Source organism: Symphalangus syndactylus, chromosome 8 (genome assembly GCF_028878055.3).
Source record: "Symphalangus syndactylus isolate Jambi chromosome 8, NHGRI_mSymSyn1-v2.1_pri, whole genome shotgun sequence".
Classification (NCBI taxonomy): Eukaryota; Metazoa; Chordata; class Mammalia; order Primates; family Hylobatidae; genus Symphalangus; species Symphalangus syndactylus.
Genome location: NC_072430.2, coordinates 107,254,815 through 107,282,537, shown reverse-complemented (window position 1 = coordinate 107,282,537; position 27,723 = coordinate 107,254,815). Strand labels below are relative to the sequence as shown.

General features: G+C 40.6%; 1 protein-coding gene and 1 pseudogene across 6 annotated transcripts in view; both read left to right on the top strand.

Annotated features, from left to right (window-relative positions):
- ICA1L (islet cell autoantigen 1 like) overlaps positions 1 to 27,723 on the top strand; it is a 93,411-nt gene that overhangs the window by 969 nt on the left and 64,719 nt on the right. Inside the window, exons 1-2 of one of the 6 annotated variants that reach the window (XM_055290316.2) lie at positions 126 to 242; positions 1,129 to 1,198. The exons of 1 other annotated variant lie outside the window; for it this stretch is intronic. The gene's annotated coding sequence lies outside the window, so the exon portion shown is untranslated. 4 more of the 6 variants (XM_055290320.2, XM_055290321.2, XM_055290317.2 and 1 more) reach the window with 4 other exon arrangements.
- Positions 125 to 27,383, top strand: LOC129488307 (keratin, type II cytoskeletal 8-like; annotated as a pseudogene).

Here is a 27,723-nt window from a genome sequence, read left to right as displayed (position 1 = left end):
AGCTGTTATAAACTATGGTTCTCTGTAAAATAGATTGTTGGGAAGATAACATTTTTCCATGGTTTTGATTTTTCCCAAAAGTATTTATGTATTGATTTATTTGGTTCTGACTCAGGCGACGTACTGTAAGACGATATTACTTTAATCATCTTCACATCAGTATTTATGGAATAGCCACAGGTGCCTCATCCTTTAGTAGGAGTTAATTATATATTTACTGGCCGAGTAAACATCTCCGAATGGTATGTATGTATTTTTATGTGACCAAAATTTTAAATCGTTTAGTATTTGTTATCTGTGTCTATCATAGCCAGTATTCTTTGAAATCTCTTTATTTAATAGTTCAAAATGATTGTTTATCTAGTCGTTGAAACAGCTATGTGGAAGGCAGTGTTCTAATTACCAGTTTAATTTTAGAGTTAGAAGGGTGCTCAGAGATCAGCCAGTCCAAAGAGGAGAAATTGCAAATATGAGACTGGTGGAAAAAGTAGGATGCCATATCTTTATTATAAATATCATAAAAATATAAAACAAAGTTTATACCAGTTATGGAACTAGGACCAGATATCAAAATATTAGATACAAAATGGATAATATACTGTCTTGTTCTACTATACTGCCAAACTTTGTGATTTCATTGTGTGATTCTATATTTACCTTTTTTCTGTACTTTTATACTTTAGCTTTTTCAGTACTCCCTGTGCTTCCTTTAAAATTTTATTCTTTTTATATTCTTTAACAACAACAGATGGGATATGTGAGTTTTAAATATATCTGTAACTGGAAAGATTTCCTTGTTCAAAGTAGATTTTGTTATTTAATAATATTCTTATTACCCTGTTCCATTTTGTCTATTTTTCATTCATCACTTAAGGTTTGTGTTTTTTTCGGAAATCAAAATTTTCAAACTTGTGCTTGGATCCAGTATTCACCATTAAAAGTTAGTCACCTTTTATGTATCTCATTATTATTTTGCCATTATTGACTCACTTGCATGTAACACTAGGGTTTTAAAATTCCTTTTTTAATTTAGTTGAGATAAAAAAATAAAGACTAAAGTAACACAATATTTATATTTACAGAGGCTAACATTAACAACTGTTAACATTTTGTTGTATTTCTTTCTAGTATTTTTTTAGATAAGGAAATAAAACGTTTCCAATAAAGCTGAAGTCTCATCCCACCCATCCGTAACCAGGTACTCAACATCATGAGTTGGTATCTGTGTTTCGTGTTTTTTAAATTATATTTTATACGTGTCTATTATTGCATGTGTTTTTAAATTTTAAATGTTACATCATATTGCATATAGCCTGCACTTGTGTTTTTCACTCAGTGTTATTTTATTTTATTTTATTTCTTATTTTATTTTATTTTTTTGAGACGGAGTCTCGCTCTGTTGCCCAGGCTGGAGTGCAGTGGTGCGATCTCGGCTCACTGCAAGCTCCGCCTCCCGGGTTCCCGCCATTCTCCTGCCTCTGCCTCCCAAGTAGCTGGGACTACAGGTGCCCGCCACCACGCCTGGCTAATTTTTTGTATTTTTAGTAGAGTCAGGGTTTCACCGTGTTAGCCAGGATGGTCTCGATCTCCTGACCTCGTGATCCGCCCACCTCGGCCTCCCAAAGTACTGGGATTACAGGCGTGACCCACCACGCCTGGCCTCACTCAGTATTATTTTAAAAATTGATTTGGATTGATATTGATAGTTTTAGCCACTGACGTATTTGTTTTAAAGGTTTTTTGTTGTTGTTCTTGTTGTTTTGAGACGGAGTCTTGCTCTGTCACCCAGGCTGGAGTGCAGTGGCACGATCTCAGCTCACCGCAACCTCTGCCTCCTGGGTTCAAGAGATTCTTCTGTCTCAGCCTCCCAAGTAGCTGGGACTACAAGCACATGCCATCACGCCCAGCTAATTTTCTTATTTTTAGTAGAGATGGGGGTTTTACCATATTGTTCAGGCTGGTCTTGAACCCCTGACCTTAAGTGATCCACCCGCCTCAGCCTCCCAAATTGCTGGGATTACAGGCGTGAGCCACCGCACCCGGCCTTAATTGTTTTATATAGTATTCTGTCATATGAATATACTACATTTTTATCTGTATAGCTTTTTATTAATATACTTAGATTGTTTCTAGTTTTTTATTACAATGCTAAAATAAGTAGACATTCATTTGGTAAATACTTATTGAGTATCTACTGTGTGTCTTGCACTGTTTGCCCACAAACAGATGAAAATCTCTGCCCACATAAAGCTTTAAATACCTAGCAGTAGAATTGCTAGGTCATGAAGTAGGAGCATGTTTAGTTTTATGAGAAACTGCCAGACCATTTTCCAGAATGGTTATACTATCTAATGCTTTCATCAGCAATATATGAGTTCCAGGTACTCACATTCTCACCAATTTTGGTGTTGTCAGTCTTTGTCATTTAAGCTATTATCGTGGATGTGTATTGGTGTATCATTGTGAGTTGAGAATTCATTCCTGCTCTTGCTTTTGTCAAAAGTTTTTTTTTTTTTGAGGGGATATTCAGATAATATACAATTAGCCTTTTTTTTTTCTTTTTTACTTTGGCTAAACAAACTCAAACAACCATTTTGAAGTGTACAATTCAGTGATATTTATTGTTTTCACAATGTTGTGAGATCACCAGCTCTCTCTAGTTTGAAAACGTTTTCATCGCCCCATAAAAACACTCCTTATTAATTACTTGGTTTGTAGTTTTTTTGTTGCTGAGTGGTATTCCATTGCGCAATATACTATAATTTGTTTATTCAGCTGTTAATAGATATTCTAATTTTTGGCTATTTTGAATAAAGCTGGTAAGAACATTTACAGGTCTTTGGGCATATTTTTCATTTATCTTGGGTAAATACATAAGAATACAATTGCTGGATTGTGTGCGTTTCCAAGAAACTCAATTTTTTCTGAAGTGGTTATACCCATTTTATATTCCCACGACCAATGTATGAAGGTTCCAGTTGTTCCTCATTGTTGTCAGCACTTTGAATTGACAGATTGGTTGTTAGCAAGATCAAATGGGGGTGTGCTGATATCTCTTTGTGGTTTTAATTTTTGTTTCCCTGATGAATAATGTTGTTGAATATATTTTTATATGCTTAATGGCCATTAGTATACAGTCATACACTGCATAAAGGTGTTTTGGTCAATGATGGACCACAGATATGATAGTAGTCACATAAGATTGTAATAGCATATTTTTATTGTACCGTTTCAGTGGTTAGACATGTTTAGATACACAAATACTTACCATCATTGTGTTGCAGTTGCCTACAGTATTCAGTACTGTAATATGCTGTACAGGTTTGTAGCCTGGGAGCAATAGCCCCTAGGGATGTGGTAGGCTTCTAACATCTAGGTTTGTATAAGTACATTCTATGTTCTCACAATGATTAAAATCACCTAATGACACATTTCTCAGAACATATCCCCACAGTTAAGCAATGCATGACTCTATATGAATATCTTCTGTTAGTTTGCTCAAATAAAAATTTATCTATTAAAATGAGATTTTCTTATTACTCAGTTGTAATTATTCTTCATATATTCAGAACACAGGTCTGTTCATATGTGTGTGTGTAGGTATCAAAAGTTTCTTCCAAACTTTTCATTTTCTGAATTGTGTTTTTCAAACAGCAATTTTAAATTTTGGTGAAATCTAACTTCTTGATTTTTTTTCTTTTATAATGCATGTTTTATTTTATTTTTATTTACTTATTTATTTATTTATTTGAGACAGAATCTCGCTCTGTCGCCCAGGCTGGAATGCAGTGGCGTGCTCTCTGCTCACTGCAAGCTCCGCCTCCCGGGTTCATGCCATTCTCCTGCCCCAGCCTCCCGAGTAGCTGGGACTACAGGCGCCCGCCACCATGCCCGGCTAATTTTTTGTATTTTTAGTAGAGACGGGGTTTCACCGTGCTAGCCAGGATGGTCTTGATCTCCTGACCTCGTGATCCACCCGCCTCGGCCTCCCAAAGTGCTGGGATTACAGGCGTGAGCCACCGTGCCCGGCCATTATAATGCATGTTTTAAGTAGTCTCAGAAATCATTGTCTGCCCCAAGGTTGCAAAGATTTTTTCTTCTGGGAATTTTACAGTTTTTTGAGACGGAGTCTCGCTCTGTTGCCCAGGCTGGAGTGCAGTGGCATGATCTCGGCCCACTGCAACCTCCGACTCCTAGGTTCAAGCAATTCTCCTGCCTCAGCCTCCTGAATAGTTGGGACTACAGGCACCTGCCACCTCGCCCAGCTAATTTTTTGTATTTTTAATAGAGACGGGGTTTCACCATATTGGCCAGACTGGTCTCGAACTCCTGACCTTGTGATTCACCCACCTTGGCTTCCCAAAGTGCTAGGATTACACGTGTGAGCTACCGTGCCTAGCCGGGAGTTTTACAGTTTTAAATTTTACATTTAAGTCTGTTACACACTTTGAATTACTCTTTGTAAATGATGTTAATTAAGAGTTGAGCAATTCTTTTGACATATGGATATCTGGTTGTCCTTGTATTGTCTGTTAAAAGTCAATCCTTTCCACCAGTGAATTGCTTTGGCACCTCTGTTAGTCCATTTTGCGTTACTATAAAGGAATACCTGAGACTACGTAATTTATAAAGAAAAGCAGTTTATTTGGCTCACAGTTCTGCAGGCTGTACAAGAAGCATGGTGCAGCATCTGCATCTGATGAGGGCCTCAAGTTTCTTCCATCATGGAGGAAGGTGTAGGGGGAGCAGGCGTCGCATGGTGAGAGAGGGAAGAGGGCCACACTTTGTTAAACAGCCAGCTCTCACGTGAACTCATAGAGTAAGAACTCACTCATCACCAAGCCGTTCGTGAGGAATCTGCCCCCATGACCTCCCAGAAGGCCCAACCTCCAATATTAGGGATCACATATCAACATGAAATTTGGAGGGGACAAACATCCAAACTATGTCAGTGCCCTTGTCAGAAATCATTTGGTTGTATATTTATGGATCTATTTCTATGTGTTCTTTAATTTTTCTCAGCAAAGTGCTAATAGTTTTTAATAGCACTGTGGTACATATTTCACTGAATTTGTTACTAAATATTTCGTGACTTTGAATGTTATTAAAAATGAGAGTGGATTTTAAATTCCACTTTCTAAGCTGGGTGTGGTGGCTCACACCTATAATCCTAGCACTTTGGAAGCCTAGGTGAGGGGAATGACTTGAGGCCAGGAGTATGAGACCAACCTGGGCAACATAGGGAGACTCCATCTCTACAAAAAAAAAAAAAATTTACTTCCTAATTGTTTGCTACTAATATATAGAAATGTGATACATTTGTTTTACATTGTCTAATTCACTAATTGCTGAATTTGCTCAGATCTATTGCATTAGATCTAGTAGATTTTTTAAAGATTCTTTAGGATTTTTTGCATACATAATTATGTCACCTGTGAATAAAGACATCTTTGCCTTTTCCTTTTAAATGTGGAAGTGGTGTGAGCAGTCATCTTTGCCTCTTTCCCAATATTAAGGGAAAATATTCATTATTTCACAGTTAAGTATGATGTTAGCTGTGTGGGTTTTTTTGTTGCTATTTTTTTTTTTTTTTCGGGATGGAGTCTTGCTTTGTCACCCAGGCTGGAGAACAGTGGTGCACTCTCGGCTCACTGCAACCACCACCTCCTGGGTTCAAGCTGTTCTTCTGCCTCAGCCTCCCGAGTAGCTGGGATTACAGGAGTGCACCACCATGCCCGGCTAATTTTTGTATTTTTAGTAGAGACAAGGTTTCACCATGTTTGCTAGGCTGGTCTTGAACCACTGACCTCAAGTGATCTGCCCGCCTCAGCCTTCCAGAATGCTGGGATTACAGACGTGAGCCACCATGCCCGGCCAAAGAGAAGATTTTTTTTTTTTTTTTTTTTTTAAAGACAGAGTCTCACCCTGTCGTCCAGGCTGGAATGCAGTGGTGTGATCTCGGCCTACTGCAACCTCCACCTCCTGGATTCAAGCAATTCTCCTGCCTCAGCCTCCTGAGTGGCTGGGATTACAGGCAGACACCACCATAACCAGCTGATTTTTGTATTTTTTAGTAGAGGCAGGGTTTCTCTGTTGGCCAGGCTGATCTCCAACCCCTGACCTCAAGTGATGCACCTGCCTCAGCCTCCCGAAGTGCTGGGATTGCAGGCGTGAGCCTCCGTGCCCAGCCACACCTGGCTAATTTTGGTATTTTTTGTAGAGATGGAGTTTCACCATGTTGGCCAGGCTCCTCTGGAACTCCTGATCTCAGGTGATCCACCCACATCAGCCTCCCAAGGTTCTGGGATTACCGGCCTGAGCAACCGCACCTGGCCCATAGACTGATTTTGAAATGCTAAACAAATCTTGCATCCCTGGCATAAATTCCACCTAGTTAGTCATGTTTTATCCATATATATATATATATATATATATATATATATATATATACATACACATATACATACATATACACTCACATACTACTCTATTAGATTTGTTAGGATTTTGTGAAGGGTTTCTGCATTCATATTTAATAAAAATATTGATCTGTAATAATCTTTTCTTGTAATGTCTGGTTTTGAGGGCAAAGTTATGCTGGCTCATAAAATGAGTTGGGAACTATTCTTTCCTCTTCTACTCTATGAAAGAGTAAGTTTGGTTACATCCGAAATGTTTGACCGAATTCAGCAGTGAAGCCATCTGGTTCTGAAAGGGTTTTGTTTGTTTTTTTTGTTTGTTTTCATGGGATTTAAAAAATTATTACTTTTTAAAATGAGTATAAGATAACATGGATGATCTCTTTCTTTCTTGTGTTAGTTTTTGGTAAGTTGCATTTTTCAAGGAATTTGTCCATTTAACTTAAGTTGTAGAATCTTTTGGCATAAAGTTGTTAAAAATATACCTTTCTTAATCTTTTAATGTCTGTAGGATCTATAGTGATGTTCCTTCCTTTATTTCTAATATTGCTCATTTATGTTTTTCTTTCTTTGTTGATCAGTCTTACTAGAAGCTGCTTAAATTTAATAATTTTTTCAAATCAACCCATTTTTAACTTTAATTTTCTTATTTGTCCATTCTCTATTTACTGACTTATTTTTATTTCTTCTACCTGGGGTTTAATTTGCTCCTCTTTTTCTAACTTCTTAAGGTGGAAGCATAGATACTTGATTTTATACCTTTTTTTCTTTTTTTATTGAGATGGACTCTCACTCTGTCACCCAGGCTGGAGTGCAGTGGTATGTTCTCGGCTCACTGCAACCTCTGCCTCCCAGGTTCAAGTTATTGTCCTGCCTCAGCCTCCCAAGTAGCTGGGATTACAGGTGCTCGCCACCACACCCGGCTAATTTTTGTATTTTTAGTAGAGGTGGGGTTTCACCATGTTGGCCAGGCTGGTCTCAAACTCTTGACCTCAAGTGATCTGCCTGCCTCAGCCTCCCAAAGTGTTGGGATTACAGGCGTGAGCCACTGTGCCGGCCCTTTTTTTCTAATGTAGATACTTAAAGCTGTAAGCTTTTCTCTAATCATGCTTTAGTTGAATTCCATGACTTTAGGTATGTTTTTATTATCATTGAGTTTAAAATATTTTAAAATTCCTCTCTGATTTCTTTGACCCTTTATTTATTTATTTATATTCTTTTTTTTTTTTGAGATGAAGTCTCACTCTTGTTGCCTATGCTGGAGTGCAATGGCGCAATCTCAACTCACTGCAACCTCCGCCTCTCGGGTTCAAGAGATTCTCCTGCCTCAGCCTCCCGAGTAGCTGGGATTACAGGCACCTGCCACCACGCCTGACTAATTTTTGTATTTTTAGTAGAGACAGGATTTCACCATGTTGGCCAGGCTGGTCTCAAACTCCTGACCTCAGGCGATCCACCCACCTTGGCCTCCCAAAGCGCTGGGATTACAGGCATGAGCCACCACGCCTGACCTATTTATTTAGATATATGTTATTTCCAAATATTTAGGAATTTTCTAGATATCCAGTTGCTATCGATTTCTGTTAAAACCTTTTTACTTTTTTTAGAGAGACGGAATCTTTCTATGTTACCCAGCCTGGAGCACAGTGGCATGATCATTGCTCACTCCCTGCAGGCTCACACTTCCTGGGCTCAAGCAATCCTCCCACCTAAGCCTCCAAAGTCGCTTACACTACAGGCGTGTGCCACCACTTCTGGCTTTTTTTTTTTTTTTTGTAGAAATGGGGTCTTACTGTGTTGCTCAGACAGGTCTCAAACTCCTGGCCTCAAGCAATCCTGCTTCACCCTCCTGAGTCACTGGGATTACAAATGGGAGCTACAACACCTGGTTTCTATTGATTTCTAAAGTAGTAATATTGTAGTCCAAGAATGTTATCTGTGTTATTTCAATACTTTTATTTTTCTGCCTAGCATATGGTCTGTTTTGGTGAATCTTCCAGTTACCCTTAGGGAAAAATAATGTATTCTGCTCTTGGTGGGTGGACTGGTGTATAAATGTCAATTAAGTCAAGTTGGTTAAAAGTGTTGCTCAAAAAAAAAAGGAGTGGGGGAGTGGGGGAGTTGCTTAAAACTTTTATGGTTTCACTTTTTTTTTTTTTTTTTTTTGAGACTGAATCTCACTTTGTTGCCCAGGCTGGAGTGCAGTAGCATGATCTCAGCTTACTCAACCTCCGCCTCCTGGATTCAAGCGATTCTCCTGCCTCCGCCTCCCCAATAGCTGGGATTACAGGCATGTGCCACCACACCCAGCTAATTTTTGTGTTTTTAGTAGAGATGGGGTTTCACCATGTTGGCCAGGCTGGTCTCGAACTCCTAACCTCAAGTGATCCGCCTGCCTCAGCCTCCCAAAGTTCTGGGATTACAGGTGTGAGCCACTGCACCTGGCCTTCACTTTTTAAAAAAATGTCTACTTATGTCAGTTACTATTCTGGGGGCAGTGTTAAGTCCCTCATTGTGGTTATAAATTTGACAGTTTCTCCTTTTAGTTCTGTCAGGTTATTTTGTTTTTTCATGTATTTGGGAGCTTTGTTATTTAGTAACATCCACAGTTAAGATTGCTATGTCTTTATTTTTTATTTTTTATTTTTTGAGATAGTCTCACCCTGTACCCAGGCTGGAGTGCAGTGGCACAGTCTTGGCTCACTGCAACCTCTGCCTCCCAGGTTCAAGCGGTTCTCCTGCCTCAGCCTCCCTAGTAGCTGGGACTACAGGTGCGAGCCACCACTCCTGGCTAATTTTTGTATTTTTATTATTTTATTTTATTTTGAAATGGGGTCTTGCCCTGTCCCCCAGGCTGGAGTGCAATGGCATAATCTCGGCTCACTACAACCTCCACCTCCTGGGTTCTAGCAATTCTCCTGCCTCAGCCTCCCAAGTAGCTGGGATTACAGGCGCCCGCCACCACACCCAGCTAATTTTTGTATTTTTAGTAGAGATGGAGTTTCACCATGTTGGTCAGGCTGGTCTTGAACTCCTTACCTCAGGTGATCCACCTACCTTGGCCTCCCAAAGTGCTGGGATTACAGGCGTGAGCCACTGTGCCCGGCCTGCTGTGTCTTCTTGATAAACTGACCCTCTTCTTATTAAATGTCCATCTTATCCCTGGAAATACTATTTATCTTGAAACCTGTTTTTTCAGACATTAATATATACTTAATGTTTATTCTGTATATCTTTATGCTTTTCCTTTTAACTTCTCTGTGTATTTGTGTTTAAAGTATGTTTCTTTCTTTCTTTTTTTTTTTTGAGACACAGTCTTTCTCCCTTGCCCAGGCTAGAGTGCAATGGCATGATCTTGGCACACTTTAATCCCCGCGTCCCGGGTTCAAGCAATTCTCTTGCCTCAGCCTCCCAAGTAGCTGGAATTACAGGCATGAGTCACCACATTCGACTAATTTTTGTATTTTTAGGAGAGATGGGGTTTCACCATGTTGGCCAGGCTGGTCTCAAACTCTTGACCTCATGATCTGCCTGCCTCGGCCTCCCAAAGTGCTGGGATTACAGGCGTGAGCCGCTGCACCCAGCCTAAAGTATGTTTCTTTTAAATTACATGTATTTGGGTTGTACTTGTCTATCCTGTATTACAATCTCTGCATTTTAATGGTGTTATATAGTCCATTTGTATTTAATGTCATTTTTAATGTGTTTGGATTAACCATATTGGTGTTCCTTTTCTGTTTTCCCATTTATTATTATTATTATTTGAGACAGAGTCGCACTCTGTTGCCCAGGCTGGAGTGCAGTGGCATGATCATGGTTTACTGTAACCTTGAACTCCTGGGCTCAAGCAATCTTCCCCCATCAGCCTCCTGAGTAGCTAGGACTACAGGTGTATGCCACCACACATAGTAAATTAAAAAAAATTTTTTTTAGAGACAAGGTCTCACTACGTTGCCCAGACTGGTCTTGACCTCAAGTGATCCTCTTGCCATGGTCTCCCAATGTACTGGGCATGAACCACTGCACCCAGACAAAAATGTTCTTAATGCATGTGAATTAAAGAAATTTAAGAAAATTCCCTTAATTTTACAGGGTCTTGGCTACTTCCTTTATGAAACTGGGATAATAAAAACTGCCATTTTTAGCTTTCTGGGGATATTATGAAGACCAAAGGAGATAAAATGTGTGAAAATGTTTAAAAAGTTTTCAGGGTTCTATAGGTATAATGATTATTACTTTAGTGAGCAGTAGTACTAAGATTATCAGGAACTTTAAAATATCTTAAACTCTAAGAAAAGTACCTTTTGCATAATTTTGAATCCTTTTTGAAAAATTATTAAGATCTAGTCCTTTCATAAGAATATTAGGTCAAGATGGTAACCTCTCTGTGGGTAACTTATCTGCTTAGTGTGGGATTTGTGGGACTGATTGAATGGTGATAAGTAATTGCCATATTCTTTCTACTTTAGATAAACACAAGTTTGCATTTAATGCAATTGGATTTTGCTATGTCAGTGTCTTATTGATGTTATGATTACAGTGCCAATCATAGCACCCAGAACAAAGCTGGCATTAAATGTGCATATGAAACTGACTGTCATATTGGGACTATTTTCAAATTTCAGCTAATTTTTATTCTGCATGAGTTATAGTATCTCTGTGTGTTTGTAAATTTCAACTATTCTACTCCCGGACTAGATCAGTATCTCAGTAACCAAATCATGTTTGGCTAAACAATAATTAAGATCTGACCTGAAAAGATTTATATTTATAATCTGAATTCAATTATAATCTAATGTTAAGGCCGATACTTTATAAAATGTATTTAGGGCAGTTTGAGGGGCAGATCCTCAATTTGTCACTTGTTGGTTTGTCTTTCATATCAGTTACCCTTAATAATTGTAGTAGGCTTCATTTCATCTCTGTCCATGAAAGGAGACAGACAAAAGAGCCTGTAATCTAATGTACTTATTGATTTGCCAGAGCCAAAAACCATTCCTGAATTCATGGGCGGTTGATGAAAGATTAGTCAGGCAGAGCCTTTAAAGTATGATGTATATGATATAGCCATCCACCACATAGCAACAGGGATATGTCCTGAGAAATGTGTCCTTAGGCAATTTTGTAATTGTATGAATGTCATAGAGTGTACTTACACAAACCTAGATGGTGGAGCTTGCTACACCCCTAGACCATCTGATACAGCCTGTTGCTCCTAGGCTACAAACCTGTATAGCATGTTCCTGTAGTGAATACTGTAGGCAACTGTAACACAATGGTATTTATGTATCTAAACAAAGGAAAGGTTTGCTCAGTGGCAAACCATGGCTATGACATCACTAGGCAATAGGATTTTCTCTTATTGTAATACTGTATTTCTCCATTATAATCTTTTTTTAAATAGGTTTCTTTTTTAAAATTTTACTTTAAGTTCTGGGATACATGTGCAGAACATACAGGTTTGTTACATAGGTACACATGTGCCATGGTGGTTTGCTACACCTATCAACCCGTCATCTAGGTTTTAAGCCCTGCATGCATTAGATGTTTGTCCTAATGCTCTCCCTCCCCTTTCCCCCAACCCCCGACAGGCCCGGTGTGTGATGTTCCCCTCCCTGTGTCCATGTGTTGTCATTGTTCAACTCCCATTTCTGAGTGAGAACATGCGGTGTTTGGTTTTCTGTTCCTGTGCTAACTTGCTGAGAATGATGGTTTCCAGCTTCATCCATGTCCCTGAAAAGGACACGAACTCACTCTTTTTTAATGGCTGCATAGTATTCCATGATGCATATATGCCTCATTTTCTTTATCCTGTCTATCATTGATGGGCATTTGGGTTGGTTCTAAGTCTTTGTTATTGTAAATAGTGCTACAATAAACGTATGTGTGCATGTGTCTTTATAGTAGAATGATTTATAATCCTTTGGGTATATACCCAGTAATGGGATTGTTGGGTTAAGTGGTATTTCTGGTTCTAGATCCTTGAGGAATTACCACACTGTCTTCCACAATGGTCCAACTAATTTACACTCCCACTAACAGTGTAAAAGCATTCCTATTTCTCCACATCCTCTCCAGCATCTGTTTCCTGACTTTTTAATGATCACCATTCTAATTGGCGTGAGATAATATCTCATTGTGGTATTGATTTGCATTTCTCTAGTGACCAGTAATGATGAGCTTTTTTTCCGTATGTTTCTTGGCCATATAAATGTCTTTTGAGAAGTGTCTGTTCACATCCTTTGCCCACTTTTTGATGGGGTTGTTTTTTTTCTTGTAAATTTAAGTTCCTTGTAGATTCTGGATATTAGACCTTTGTCAGAAGGATAGATTGCAAAAATGGTCCCCCATTCTGTAGGCTGCCTGTTCACTCTGATGATAGGATGATAGTTTCTTTTGCTGTGCAGAAGCTCTTTAGTTTAATTAGATTCCATTTGTCAATTTTGGCTTCTGTTGCGATTGCTTTTGGTGTTTTCGTCATGAAGTCTTTGCTCAGTCCTATGTCCTGAATGGTATTGTCTAGGTTTTCTTCTGGGGTTTTTATGGTTTTAGGTCTTACATTTAAGGCTTTAATCCATCTTGAGTTAATTTTTGTGTAAGGCGTGAGGAAGGGGTCCAGTTTCTGTTTTCTGCATATGGTTAGCCAGTTTTCCCTGCACCATTTATTAAATAGGGACTCCTTTCCCCATTGCTTGTTTTTGTCAGGTTTGTCAAAGATCAGATGGTTGTAGATGTGTGGTGTTATTTCTGAGGTCTCTGTTCTGTTCCATTGATCTATGTATCTTTTTTGGTACCATGCTGTTTTGGTTACTGTAGACTTGTAGTATAGTTCAAAGTCAGGTAGCATCATACCTCTAGCTTTGTTCTTTTTGCTTAGGATTGTCTTGGCTATATGGGCTCCTTTTTTGTTCCATATGAAATTTAAAGTAGTTTTTTCTAATTCTGTGAAGAAAGTCAATGGTAGCTTGATGGGAATGGCATTGAATCTATAAATTACTTCGGGCAGTATAGCCATTTTCATGATACTGATTCTTCCTATCCATGAGCATGGAATGTCTTTCCATTTGTTTGTGTCCTCTCTTATTTCCTTGAGCAGTGGTTTGTAGTTCTCCTTGAAGAGGTCCTTCACATCCCTTGTAACTTGTATTCCTAGGTATTTTATTTTCTTTGTAGCACTTGTGAATGGGAGTTCACTCATGGTTTGGCTCTCTGCTTGTCCATTATTGGTATATAGGAATGCTTGTGATTTTTGCACATTAATTTTGTATGCTGAGACTTTGCTGAAGTTGCTTATCAGCTTAAGGAGTTTTGGGGCTGAGACGATAGGGTTTTCTAAATATACAATCATGTCATCTGTAAACAGAGAGAAGTTGACTCCCTCTTTTCCTATTTGAATACCCTTTATTTCTTTCTCTTGCCTGATTGCCCTGGCCAGAACTTCCAATACTATGTTGAATAAGAGTAATGAGAGTGGGCATCCTTATCTTGTGCTGGTTTTCAAAGGGAATGCTTCCAGCTTTTGCCCATTTAGTATGATATTGGCTATGGGTTTGTTTTAAATAGCTTTTATTATTTTGAGATATGTTCCATCAATACCTAGTTTATTGAGAGTTTTTAGCATGAAGAAGTGTTGAATTTTATTGAAGGCTTTTTCTGTATCTATTGAGATAAATCATGTGGTTTTTGTCATTGGTTCTGTTTATATGGTGGATTATGTTTATTGATTTGCGTATGGCGAACCAGTCTTTCATCCTAGGGATGAAGCAGACTTGATCATGGTGGATAAGCTTTTTGATGTGCTGCTGGATTCAGTTTGCCAATATTTTATTGAGGATTTTGGCATCAATGTTCATCAGGGATATTGGCCTGAAATTTTCTTCTTTTGTTGTGCCAGGTTTTGGTATCAGGATTATGCTGGCCTCATAAAATGAGTTAGGGAGGAGTCCCTCTTTTTCTTTTTCTTCCTTTTTTTTTTCTTGAGATGGAGTCTCGCTTTGTCGCCCAGGCTGGAGTACAGTGGTGCGATCTCAGCTCACTGCAACCTCTGCCTCCCGGATTCAACCAATTCTCTGCCTCAGCCTCCTGAGTAGCTGAGGTTCCAGTCACCCGCCACCACGCCCAGCTAATTTTTGTATTTTTAGTAGAGACGGGGTTTCACCATGTTGGCAAGGCTGGTCTTGAACTCCTGACCTTGTGATTCACCCGCCTTGGCCTCCCAAAGTGCTGGGATTACAGGCGTGAGCCACCGCGCCCAGCCGAGTCCCTCTTTTTCTATTGTTTGTAGTAGTTTCAGAAGGAATGGTACCAGCTCCTCCTTGTACCTCTAGTAGAATTAGGTTCTGAATCCATCTGGTCCTGGGCTTTTTTTGGTTGATAGGCTATTAATTACTGCCTCAATTTCAGAACTTGTTATGGGAGGCCAGGCACAGTGGCTCACAGTTATTGGTCTATTCAGGGATTTGACTTCTTACTGGTTCAGTCTTGGGAGGGTGTATGTGTCCAGGAATTTATCCATTTCCTCTAGATTTTCTAGTTTATTTCCATAGAGGTGTTTATTATGTGGGAGTCTAAGTCTCTTTGTAGGTCTCTAAGAACTTGTTTTATGAATCTGGGTGCTCTTGTATTGGGTGCATATATATTTAGGATAGTTACCTAATGTAAAGGACGAGTTAATGGGTGCAGCACACCAACATGGCACATGTATACATATGTAACAAACCTGCACGTTGTGCACATGTACCCTAGAACTTAAAGTATAATAATAAAAAAAAGAAAATTCTTTTCTTTAAGAATGTTGAATATTGGCCCCCACTCTCTTCTGGCTTGTAGGGGTTCTGTAGAGAGATCCGCTGTTAGTCTGATGGGCTTCCCTTTGTAGGTAACCTGACCTTTCTCTCTTGCTCCCCTTAACATTTTTTCCTTTGTTTCACCTTGGAGAATCTGACGATTATATGTCTTGGGGTTGCTCTTCTTAAGGAGTATCTTAAGTGGTATTCTCTGTATTTCCTGAATTTGAATGTCAACCTGTCTTGCTAGGTTGGGGAAGTTCTCCTGGATAATATCCTGAAGTGTGTTTTCCAACTTGGTTCCATTCTCCCCGTCACTTTCAGGTACACCAGCCAATCATAGGTTTGGTCTTTTCACATAGTCCCATATTTCTTGAGGGCTTTGTTCATTCCTTTTCATTCTTTTTTCTCTAATTTTGTCTTCATGCCTTATTTCAGTAAGTTGATCTTCAATTTCTGATGTCCTTTCTTCCACTTGATTGATTCAGCTATTGATACTTGTGAATGCTTCACGAAGTTCTCTTGCTGTGTTTTTCAGCTCCATCAGGTCGTTTATGTTCTTCTCTAAACTGGTTATTCTAGTTAGCAGTTCCTGTAACCTTTTATCAAGGTTCTTAGCTTCCTTGCATTGGGTTAGAACATGCTCCTTTAGCTTAGAGGAGTTTGTTACTATCCACCTTCTGAAGCCTACTTCTGTCAATTCGTCAAACTCATTCTCCATCCAGTTTTGTGCCCTTGCTGGAGAGGAGTTGTCATCATTTGGAGAAGAGGCATTCTGTTTTTTGGAATTTTCAGTATTTTTGTGCTGTTTTTTCCTCATCTTGGTGGATTTATCTACCTTTGATCTTTGAGGCTGATGACCTTTGGATGGAGTTTTTGTGTGGGGGTCCTTTTTGTTGATGTTGATGTTATTGCTTTCTGATTGTTAGGTTTTCTTCTAACAGGCCCCTCTTCTTCTAACAGGCCCCTCTTCTGCAGGTCTGCTACAGTTTGCTGGAGGTCTACTCTATACACTGTTTGCCTGGGTATCACCAGCAGAGGCTGCACAACAGCAAATATTGCTGCCTGTTCCTTCCTCTGAAAGCTTTGTCCCAGAGGGGCACCAGCCTGATGCCAGCTGGAGCTCTCTTGTATGAGGTGTCTGTTGACCCCTGCCAGGAGATGTCTTCCAGTCAGGAGGCATGGGGGTCTGGGACCCACTTGAGGAGGCTGTCTGTCCCCTAGCAGAGCTCAATTGCTGTGCTGGGAGAATCCTCCTTGTCAAGATCAGATTCTGTCTTCAGAGCCGGCAAGCAGGAACATTTTAAGTCTGCTGAAGCTGTGCCCACAGCTGCCCCTTCCCCCAGGTGCTCTGTCCCAGGGAGATAGGAGTTTTATCTAAAAGCCCCTAAGTGGGGCTGCTGCCTTTCTTTCAGAGATGCCCTGCCCAGTGGGGAGGAGTCTAGAGAGGCAGTCTGGCCGTAGCCACTTTGCTGCACTGTGGTGAATTCTGCCCAGTCTAAACTGCCTGGCCTCTTTAGCACTGTCAGGGGAAAACCGCCTACTCGAGCCTCAGTAATGGCAGATGCCCCTGCCCCCACCAAGCTTGATTGTCCCAGATCAACTTCAGACTGCTGTGCTGGCAGTGAGAATTTCAAGCCAGTGGTTCTTAGCTTGCTGGGCTCCGTGGGAGTGGGACCCACTGAGCGAGACCACTTGGCTCCCTGGCCTCAGCCCCCTTTCCAGGGGAGTGAACGGTTTTGTCTCACTGGGGTTCCAGGCTCCACTGGGGTACAAAACAAAAACAAAAACAAAAAACTCCTGCAGCTAGCTTGGTGTCTGCCCAAACAGCCACCCGGTTTTGTGCTTGAAACCCAGGGCCCTGGTGGTATAGGCACACGTGGGATTCTTCTGGTCTGCGGATTGCAAAAACTGTGGGAAAAGCATAGTATCTGGGCCAGACAGCCCAGTCCCTCGTGGCTTCCCTTGGCTGGGGGAGGTAGGGCCCCAGCTCCTTGCACTTCCTGGATGAGGCAACACCCCACCCTGCTTCTGCTTGCCCTGCATGGGCTGTACCCACTGCCTAACCAGTCCCAGTGAGATGAACTGGGTACCTCAGTTGGAAATGCAGAAATCACCCGCCTTCGGTGTTTGTCTCGCTGGGAGCTACAGACCGGAGCTGTTCCTATTCGGCCATTTTGCCAGATCTCTGCTCCATTATAATTTTATGGGACCACTGTTGTATATATGGTCCATCACTGGCCAAAATGTCATTATGCGATGCATGACTATATATATCTGTACACACACAAAATATATATGTATGTATACAAAGACTAGACATTGTCTTATTACAATAATACAACTTAAAGAGATTTATGACTTTTCAGAATATATTTTAGAACCATAGCTGAGATCAGGGGTCTGCAGACTTTTTCTGTAAATGGCCAAATAGTAAATAATTTTTGCTTTGTGGGCTGTGCAATTTGCTGGATGTACCTAACTGCCTTTGTAGCAAGAAAGCAGCTAAAGACTAATTTGCCAGCAGGCCATAGTTTGCCAATCAGCGCAGATCTCTGAATTGAGTTGGGACATGTTCTTGGTTAGGGAGATCATTTGCCCACAGATGACTTTCTTCTGAAATGAGTTAGATCACTTTAGTAAATTTGTTTCGGTTCCTTTTATTAGATTGAGTCCCATGCAATTGCTGTTTTTGTAGGTAAAAAATGGCCTAATGTTGGCAATTTCACATGGTCAACCAAAAATTTAAAAATATGCTGTTGGGCTGGGCGCAGTGGCTCACGCCTGTAATCCTAGCACTTTGGGAGACCGAGGCAGGTGGATCACCTGAGGTCAGGAGTTCGAGACCAGCCTGCCCAAAATGACGAAACCCCATCTCTGTTAAAAATACAAAAATTAGCCGGGCATGGTGGCTAATCTCACCACCTCCTCCCTTCTCCCCACTCCAGTAGTTCCCAGTGTCTACTATTCCCATCTTTATGTCCGTGTGTACTTAATGTTTACTTCCCACTTAAAAATGAAAACATGGCATTTGATTTTCTGTTCCTGCATTAATTTGCTTAGGAAAATGGCCTCCAGCTGCATCCGTATTGCTGCAAAGGACATGATTTTGTTCTTTTTTATGGCTGCATAGTATTCCATGGTGTATATGTATCACATTTTCTTTATCCAGCCCACTGTTGATGTGCATCTAGGTTGATTCCATGTTTTTGCTATTGAGACTAATGCTGCAGTGAACATACAAGTGCCTGTATCTTTTTGTTTACCACCCTTTCTATTTTATTGAAGGTCTCATTTGTTCTCACTGCTTAACTATTTATATATATATGTAGATAATTGCCATATAATATTTCATTCTAAGCTCTGATAAAAAGTAAAATGAAAAAAATATAACATGAATTCTTAAGTGCCAGCAATTTCTATTTCAAGCACTTTATGTATATTTCTCATTTAATTCTTATAACAATCCATTTACTTTATTATTCATATTTTACTGATGAGGAAACTAAAAGAGAGATTAATGTAACTTGCACGAGGTCCCACAGCTAATAAAAAAAAGTTCTTAGGTTCAAACCTAGACAGCCTGACTAGAGACCCAAGCTTGAAACAATTTTTTATTACTACAGTTTTAATTACCTGTTGGAAATTTTGGAAAACTCTGATGTTCTTGATCATTTCAGATTCAAGATGTCACAGATGAAATGTCTAACCTTCCCACTTAGAGAACTGCTTCTTCTAATTGCCTTTATTTTTCTGGGGCAAAACTGCTTAATCATTATTTACCAAGTTCTGTAGATATCTGCCTTCATAGCCATTCTTACACTAATGCCCTTGGTCCAGGCTTTTATTAGATTATGTCTGGAATATGGAGAGATTGTTCTGAACTCTCTGTGTTTAGTCTCTCTGCTAAACAGATCTCTACAATCTGTACCATCAATCTGCCTTTCTCTTCTTCAGCGTGTATTTGGAATAATATTTCTTTGCCTCCTGCTGTTAAAATCTGTTTTTCTTCAACATACAGTTCAAAGGAAATTTCACTCATAGTACCCAGCACACCAGAGTTTCAATCCTATTTCTGTTATTAATTAGGTGTTCGATTGTTAGCAGGAGAGGGGGAGACCAGCTCCCTTACACATAAAGTTCATGTGATTTAATATATAGTCTTGTAATAACTATTTTAACTTCTCAGATATTTTTATATGCACTTACTGATTATTAGTCACATTTCAGGTAAGATTGCTACATAAAACTATAAGCATTTAATATATATTTAACAATGAATGAATGAATGACTCACTTTTGGATAAGGGTTTGCAAGTGTTGGATAGTGTGGTATTTTCATCAACATTTGCTGGTTCCTAACTTCCACAGCTCTCATTACAGTCTTGTTACAGTGTTGGGTGTGTTAGGCTTCAGGGACAGGCCTCTGACCTTCTTCTGTCCTCCTTTGATCTGCCTTGAGACTCTAAGTGTTTCCCTGAGTTCTGTGAGCCACTCTGGGAAATTAATCGAGCCCAAAAAGGAGTCTTGGGAACCCCCACTTGAAGCTGGTGGGTCAGAAGTTCTGGAGACCCTGACTTGCAACCAGTCTCTGGTCTAGTGGGGGTGAGGGCACAGTCTTAGGATCTCTACAAAAAAAAGAAAAAAAAAATTAGCCGAGTGTGATGGCATGCACTTGTGGACCACTTGAGCTTGGGAGGTCGGAGCATAATGGCGCCGCTGCACTCCAGCCTGGGCAACAGAGCAAGACCTTGTCTAAAAAAAAAAAAAAAACACAAAAAGAAAGAAAGAAAGAAAAACCAAAAAGGGTAAAAGTATAACTGGTCTTGATAAGAAAACGTTTTTACAATAATAATAGTTATTCAAATAATAGTCATACATGTTAATTGTAGCAAATTTGCTGCAGAAAACTGTCAGAAACTACAGTAAACTGTCATCCATGATCCCACTGCAGAGAAAACCATTGCTGACATTTTTGAGCATTTCCTACCAGTTCCCCCCTTCCAAAGTTGAATTATTTATAAACTGTCACTCTGAGGAATGTTGATTGTGTTTGTAAGAAAACTCATGGCTTAGGAGCCAGAGTAAGCAGGACTACTATGTTAAACAGCAGGTTTGACTAATATATTTTCCTAATTGCATCAAACACTAGTGTTAATAATATTAAGTCAAAAGTCTTCACAGATTATTTTTCTCAAGAGGATTTCAGTGCTTCAGTGTGCACATTAACATCAGTTCCACTTTATTTTCAGTGATGTCATAGTAATGAGACGTTATAAGTGAATACAAATCTATCTCTAAAGAGATTATTGATTTGTTTTATTTTACTTAAGATTTGAATTGAAAATCCAGGAGACAGCTAAAAATTTAAATATTGTGTAGTGTAAAAAGGAATAAAGTATTCCTTTTTTTTTTTTTTTTTAAGACAGAGTCTTGCTCTGTCGCCCAGGCTGGAGTGCAATGGTGCGATCTCGGCTTACTTCAACCTCTGCCTCCTGGGTTCAAGTGATTCTTCTGCCTCAGCCTCCCGTATTATTACAGGCGCCTGTAATAATAGCTGGTATTACAGGCGCCTGCCACCACGCCCAGCTTATTTGTATATTTTTAGTAGAAACAGGGTTTCACTATGTTTGCCAGGCTGGTCTTGAACTCCTGACCTCAAGTAATTCACCCGCCTTGGCCTCCCAAAGTGCTGGGATTACAGGTATGAGCCGTCATGCCGGGCCCCAAGTATCTTTTATGAAGAAATTACTTGAGCCTATCCTTTTGCTAAATAAGAGTGAAAACTGATAGAGGCTGTAGTAGAATAATGGCCTTCCAAAGATGTCCATGTCCTAATTCCTGAAACCTATGAATATGTTACTTTCTGTTGCAAGAGACTGTGTTCAAAGAGACTTTGAAGATGTAATTAAGAATATTGAGATGGGGATATTATCCTGGATTATTTAGGGGTATCCAATATAATCACATAGGTCTTCTTAAGGGGAAGGCAGAAAGATCAGAAGAAGATAAGACAATGTGATGACGCATAGAATTAGAGAAAGATTAGAAGATGCTATGCTGCTGGCCTTAAAGATGGAGGAAGGGGGACCACATGCCAGGAAATTTAAGTGGCTTCTAAAAGCTAGAAAAGACAATGAAATGGATTCTCCTTTGTAGCCTCCAGAAGAAATGCAGCCCTCTGACAACTTTATTTTAGGACTCTGACCTCCAGAATGGGAAGACAGTAAATTAATTTTGTTGTAAGTTACTAAGTTTGTGATCATTTTTTATAGCAGCAATAGGAAGTACAGAGGGAATATATCTTTCTCATTCTTGATGTTTCCTACTATGTTAAAGGAGCTCAATTAGTTTAACTCCTAGTCTTTTTCTACCCTCTCATTTCTTCCTAGAGGAGGAATGGCTTGTCTGGTAAATTTGGGAAGCAAAAATTGGGCAAGTTTATCTCAATTCCTTCTTTCTTCTCTCATACAGGGAAGCCTCTGGTGATTCAGTTACCTCTGACTGGCCTGTTGAATTTAATTTTAGTGCTCGGTTATGAGGATTATTTGGCTCTCATAGTAAGCTGTATCCAGAAACTTGACCATTGTCAGTAGCAAAAATTATATGTTGGCTTCCAGCTGCTACTCGTTATTTGTTTATTTTTTATTTTTTTAATTTTAATTTTATTTTTTTATATATTTTTTGAGATGGGGTCTCACTTTGTCCCTCAGGCTGTAGTGCAGTGGCACATTCATAGCTCACTGCAGCCTCAAACTCTTGGGCTCAAGTGATCCTCCCACTTCAGTGTCCCAGGTAGCTGGGACTATAGGCATATGCCACAATGTATGGCTAATTTTTTAATTTTTGGTAGAGATGGGGTCTCACTTTGTTGCTGAGGCTGGTACACCAATCCTTTGACACAGCAAATCCAATTCTAGATTTTTATCCAAGAGAAATGAAAACATTTGTCTGCAAAAATACTTGTATAGGTATGTTCATAACAGCCTTATTTACAATAGTCCCAAACTGGAAACGCTGGTACATTGATACAATGGAATTCTATTCAACAATCAAAAAAAAATAAACTGGGAAAAGCTAAGGAAAAAAACCACATTCATTGCTTCTGATAGGGTAGGGATTGGCAAGAAAGTGATACAAGGAAACTTTCTGGATAGTTGGAAATGTTCTATATAAGATATCCATTTGTCAAAAGTATACAGGTAAAGAGTTTGCACCCTGGGCCCTAGAGCCAAGCTCTTGCTGTGTGTGGCTGAACGCTGGGTACCAGCTCTGCTGCTACAGAGATCTTGGCTTTACTCCAATCCTAGAGCTACTCTAATGCTGCACTCACTAGTGCTCTTATTCTCAGTTCTCTTAGCTGTTTAACAAGCATCTGCATCTCGCATTCTGTTACGCAGCAGCAAGGATCCCTGCATCCCAGACACCAATGCCATTACTACCTGGGAACTCAGAACTGCTGTACCTCCACACATTTGTGCATCAGGCCTGAGTTCTGTGACTATTCCACGGGTGCCACTCATCAGGCACCAGTGTCAAGACGGATCCCTTCAGCCATAGCTTCTCCGGTGGGAAAAAAAATAGATTGGGGCAATCTTAGCAGTCATTGCCACCAAAGACCCCAACAACTCTTGCTGCCACTGCAGAAACTCACAACATTGGCTGCTATGGATCCCTGTGATTTTTATCCATACCAATCTCAGCAGACAGAGCTGCACAGAGACCACACAGCTGGCACCCTGACTAGTGCCAGAACCACTGCACCCCACCCAATGGAGGAAAGTCAGTCCACGATGAAACTAGCCCATAAAGTCTACAAAAGGTAACTGTTCCACTAAGAGCACAGACATTAATGTAAGGCAACAAGAAAAATGGGAGACACAATACCACCTAAAAAACATAACCTCCCAGTAGCTGACCCCAAAGAAATGGACATATATAAACTACCTCTCAAAGAATACAAAATAATTGCTTTAAGTTTAGTGAATTTAAAAAAAATACAGAGAAACATTTCACTGAAATCAGCAAAACAATAAATAACCAAAATAAGAAATGTAACAGATTAAAATTATTTTTTTAAAAAAATCAAATTCTGGAGCCAAAAAATACAATTAATGAACTAAAAAATGCAGTAGAGAGCATTAACAGCAGACTTGATGAAGCAGAAGAATTAATACGTGAACTCAAAGACAGATTATTTCAAAACACAGTCAGAGAAGAAAAAATGAAGCTTAGAATATTTAAAGCTTATAAGATTTTCTCAAAAGAGCAAATATCCTAGTTATAGGAGTTTAAGCAGAAGAGAAGGACAAAGGGCCAGAAAGTTTACTTAAATAAATAATAGCAGAAAAATTTCCAAATCTGAGGAAAGGTATAAATATCCAGGTATGAGAAGGTCAAAGGTCTCCAATCAGATTCAACCTGAACAAGATTACACTAAGATATATTATAATCAAACTGTCAAAAATCAAAGATGAAGACAGCATCCTGAAAGTAGCAAGAGAAAAGCAAATCACATACAAAGGAGTTCCAATAAGGCTAGAAGTGGATTCTCAGGAGAAACCTACAGGCTGGTAGAGAGTGGGATGATAAATTCAATGTGCTGAAGGAAAAAAGAAAACTGTCAACCAACAATACTTGACAAAGTTGACCTCCAGCAATGATGGAGATAAAAGCGTTCTCAAACAAAAACTGAGGTAGTTCATCACCACCAGATGTGTCTTACAAGAAATGATAAAGGGAGTTCTTCAAGCTGAGAGGAAAGGATGCTAATGAGTAACACAAAAACATCTAAAAGTATAAAACTCATTGGTACAATTACACAAATTTAGAATAATAGTATAATGGTGGGTCTTTAATATGATTGTTAAAAAACAAAACTATTAAAAATAATGGCTACAATAGGCCTGGTGCGGTGGCCCATGCCTGTAATCCCAGCACTTTGGGAGGCCGAGGAAGGCAGATCACCTGAGGTCAGGAGTTCGAGACCAGTCTGGCCAACATGGTGAAACCTTGTCTTCACTAAAAAAAATACCAAAAATTAGCTGGGCCTGGTGGCAGGTCCCTGTAATCCCAGCTACTCGGGAGACTAAGGCAGGAGAATCACTTGAACCTGGGAGGTGAAGGAGCCAAGATCATGCCACTGCACTCCAGTCTGGGCAACAAGAACAAAACTCTATCTAAAAAAAAAAAAAAAAAAAAATAGACCAAGCAGCAGCTTCCCTGCTCCTTCTGGGATCTCCATCTGGTTGAGCCCACCTGCTTCCACTCCTGCATTGACCATGTCCATCATGGTGACCCAGAAGTCCTACAAAGTCCACCAGAGGTGGCCCTCTGGCCCCCAGGCCTTCAGCAACTGCTTCTGTGTGCGTGGGCCCGGTGCCCGCATCAGCTCCTTGAGCTTCTCCCGAGTGGGCAGCAGCAGCTTTTGTGGTGTCCTGGGCGGAAGTTATGGTGGGGCCAGCGGCATGGGAAGCATCACTGCCATCACAGTCAACCAGAGCCTGCTGAGCCCCCTTAACCTGGAGGTGGAACCCAACATCCAGGCCTCGTGCACCCAGGAGAAGGACCCTCAACAACAAATTTGCCTCCTTCATAGACAAGGTACAATTCCTGGAGCAGCAGAACAAGATGCTGGAGACCAAGTGGAGCAGCAGCAGAAGACGGCTCAGAGCAACATGGACAACATGTTCGAGAGCTACATCAACAACCTTAAGCAGCAGCTGGGCTTGGAGAGGCTGAAGCTTGAGGCAGAGCTTGGCAACATGCCGGGGCTGGTGGAGGACTTCAAGAACAAATACGAGGATGAGATCAACAAGCATACAGAGATGGAGAATGAATTTGTCCTCATCAGGAAGTATGTGGATGAAGCTTATATGAACAAGATAGAGCTAGAGTCTTGCCTGGAGGGCTGACTGAAGAGATCAACCACCTCAGGCAGCTGTATGAAGAAGAGATCCAGAAGCTGCAGTCCCAGATCTTGGACACATCTGTGGTGCTGTCCACGAACAACAGCCACTCCCTGGACATGGACAGCATCATCACTGAGGTCAAGGTGCAGTATGAGGAGATGACCAACCACAGCCAGGCTGAGGCTAAGAGCATGTACCAGATCAAGTATGAGGAACTGCAGACGCTGGCTGGGAAGCACAGGGATGACCTGCGGCATGCAAAGACTGAGATCTGAGATGAACCAGAACGTCAGCCAGCTCCAGGCTGAGATTGAGGGCCTGAAAGGCCAGAGGGTTTCCCTGGAGGCTGCCATTGCAGATGCCGAGCAGCGTGGGGAGTTGGCTGTTAAGGATGCCAAGCTCTCCAAGCTAGAGGCTGCCCTGCAGCGGGCCAAGCAGGACATGGCGTAGCAGCTGCATGATTACCAGGAACTGATGAACATCAGGCTGGCCCTGGACATCAAGATCACCATCTACAGGAAGCTGCTGGAGGGCGAGGAGAGCCGGTTGGAGTCTGGGATGCAGAACATGAATATCCATATGAAGACCACCAGTGGCTATGCAGGTGGTCTGAGCTCGGCCTATGAGGGTCTCACAAGCCCCAGCCTCAGCTGTGGCCTCAGCTCCAGCTTTGGCTCTGGCATGGGCTCCATCTCCTTCAGCCACACCAGCTTCACCAGGGCCATGGTTGTGAAGAAGATTGAGATCCACGATGGGAAGCTGGTGTCCGAGTCCTCTGACGTCCTGCCTAAGTGAACAGCTGCAGCAGCCCCTCCCAGTGTGCCCCTCCTGCAGCTGCCCCAGAGCTTGGGAGGGAGGCCGCTGTGCAGGGGAGCACAGGGAACAGAAGACCCACCTGAGGCTCAGCCCTAGCCCTCAACCCACCCGTTGGGGAGTTTACTGCCTGGGGATCCCCCTTGCCCACTTCTCCAGCTACAAAACAATTCAATTGCTTTTTTTTTTTTTTTTGGTCCAAAATAAAACCTCAGCTAGCTCTCCAAAAAAAAAAAATTTTTTAAATTTAAAAACAATAATAATAATGGCTACAATAATTTATTAAGGGATATACAATATAAAAAGATGTAAATTGTGACATCAAAACCATAAAATGTCAGGCAGGGTAAAGTGTATGCAATCAAAGTTAAGTTGTAATCAGCTTAACATAGCCTGTTATAACTATAATCTGTTTTATGTAAGCCTCATGGTAAACACAAAGCAAAAACCTATAGTGGATAAACGAAAGATACAAAGTAAGGAATTAAAGTATACCACTAGAGAAAAATCGTCTAATCACAAAGGAAGAAGGCATGAAAGGAAAAAAGAACAAACTGTAAAACAACCAGAAAACAATGAACAAAATGGTAGTACTAAGTCCTTACCTATCAATAATTACCTTGAATGTAAATAGATTAAATTCTTCAACCAAAAGACAGACTGGCTGAATAGGTTAAAAAAACACACACACACACACAAAAAAAAAAACTTAACTGTATGCTGCCTGGAAGAGACTCACTTCACCTATCTTTTTTCTTTTTCTTTTTTTTTTTTTTGAGACGGAGTCTCGCTCTGTCGCCCAGGCTGGAGTGCAGTGGTGCACTCTTGGCTCACTGCAAGCTCTGCCTCCCAGGTTCATGCCATTCTCCTGCCCCAGCCTCCCAAGTAGCTGGGACTACAGGCACCCACCACCATGCCCAGCTAATTTTTACATTTTTAGTAGAGACGGGGTTTCACCTTGTTAGCCAGGATGGTCTCGATCTCCTGACCTTGTGATCCACCTGCCTCAGTCTCCCAAAGTGCTGGGATTACAGGCGTGAGCCACCACGCCCAGCCAAGACTCACTTCACCTTTAAGGACACATTTAGGTTAACGGAAAGGATGGAAAAAGATACTCCATTCAAATGGAACCAAAAGAGAGTGGGGTTAGATATAATTATATGAGGTGCAGTACACCGAAACGGCTTGGATATTTTGTCCCCTCCCAATCTGATGCTGAAATATCACCTCCATTGTTGGAGGTGGGCCTGGTGAGAGGTGTTTGGATCTTGGAGGCAGAGCCCTCATGGATGGCTTGGTACTGTCCCCATGGTGATAAGTGAGTCCTCACGGGATTTGGTTGTTTAAGGGAGTATTGTGCCTCCCCCTTCTTCTCTTACTCCTTTTCTTTTTTTTATTAATTTTTTTGCACACAAAAACAATAAACATTTTCTAAAAATACATACAAACAAAAAGATGCATATCAAACATATTAGGAAGGTTGCACATGGGAAGTCGGGGAATAGAAATGGGGGATGGGAGTTAAAATAAATGAGAGAGGGACTTTATATGGATCAGCGATAATAACTCAATCCTCTATTTGACAAAGAAGAGGGAGAAGGAAGAGGAAGAAAAAGAAAGTGGGCTAAAGGATCAGAAAGGGAGGAAAATAGAAAAAATTAGAGTATGACTCCAGGGTAGACCTGTTTTGTTGTCATTGAGTTGGTTGGTTGGTTTGTCTGTTGTATTTTTCATGTTTCGCCAAGTTGGTCAGACTGGTCTCGAACTCCTAGCCCGAAGTGATCAACCCGCCTC